General features: G+C 38.9%; 1 long non-coding RNA gene across 1 annotated transcript; it reads right to left on the reverse strand.

The window, feature by feature from the left end:
• Nucleotides 1–265: 265 nt before the first annotated feature.
• On the reverse strand, nucleotides 266–1,073 carry LOC117505688. Its single transcript, XR_004559228.1, has 2 exons — nucleotides 1,038–1,073; nucleotides 266–701 (listed from the first exon to the last, which is right to left on the reverse strand). It is a non-coding gene; the product is annotated as an uncharacterized LOC117505688 (long non-coding RNA).
• Nucleotides 1,074–1,300: the final 227 nt, after the last annotated feature.

The following is a 1,300-nucleotide window of genomic DNA, read 5'->3' on the forward strand; positions in this document are numbered from 1 at the left end:
GTATTGATTTCTTTCCATAACCATGTTGTTCGTAGGTCATTTTCAAGGTCTTGGTATTTTGTTAGTGTGCCCCGTATGAATTATGTGGGTGTCCAGGTAGCCTTTTTGTCCCAATCTTTTACCACACTCAGAACAGAGAAATGCTTTTTTTCCCCATTTATCTTGGATTTCTTTTTAACAGAATGCAGTGGGCCCCAGACCCGGGGTCTAAAGTTCCACCCTAGACTCTAAAGTTGTACCCTAACCCTAGCTGGCACTGTACTTCTTGAGAACTCTTTAAGTACTGCCCAATACTTATGATAGATACTCCATAAGCCTGGTTGATTTCTGTAAGACCTTCTCGACAGGGGAGATATATTCAGTCCATGAATTGATTTCTATATGTAACTTTATGTAGGGTGAGCATCTTCCTGGCTTTAGTATCTAACTTATTAAGCTCACCCTGTGGGCAGTCTACTATACCAAACCCATAGGTCACTACTGGCAATGCGAACTGGTTTATGGCTGTGATCTTGTTCTTTGGCATTTTTGTCCTGTATGAATGATCATGTGTCTGTTCAGGTTGCTCTTTAGTCCAAATCTTCTACTACACTCAGAACAGACAAATGTTTTTTGTCCTGTATGAATTATCATGTGTTTTTTCAGGTAGCTCTTTAATCCAAATCTTCTACCACACTCAGAACAGACAAATGATTTTTGCCCTGTATGAATTATCAAGTGTTTTTTCAAATTGCCCTTTAGTCCAAATCTTTTACCACATTCAGAACAGACAAATGTTTTTTGCCCTGTATGAATTATCATGTGTGTCTTCAGGTGGCTCATTTTTCCAAATCTTTTACCACACTCAGAACAGACAAATGTTTTTTGCCCTGTATGAATTATCATGTGTGTGTTCAACTGGCTCTTTAGTCCAAATCTTTGACCACACTCAGAACAGACAAATGCTTTTTGCCCTGTATGAATTATTGTGTGTGTGTTCAGCGTGCTCTTTTGTCCAAATCTTTGACCACACTCAGAACAAACAAATTGCTTTTGACCTGTATGAATTATCATGTGTCTATTCAGGTGGCTCTTATGTCCAAATCTTTGACCACATTCAGAACAGACAAACGCTTTTTGCCCTGTATGAATTATCATGTGTGTGTTCAGGTGGCTCTTTTGTCCAAATCTTTTACCACATTCAGAACAGACAAATGCATTTTGCCCTGTATGAATTCGAATGTGTTTGTTCAGAGTGCTCGTCTGTTTCTCTCTTTTATACTGATGAGAACAGCTAAATGGTTTTCCGTATGCTTGCCTC

Source organism: Thalassophryne amazonica, unplaced genomic scaffold (genome assembly GCF_902500255.1).
Source record: "Thalassophryne amazonica unplaced genomic scaffold, fThaAma1.1, whole genome shotgun sequence".
Taxonomy (NCBI): domain Eukaryota; kingdom Metazoa; phylum Chordata; class Actinopteri; order Batrachoidiformes; family Batrachoididae; genus Thalassophryne; species Thalassophryne amazonica.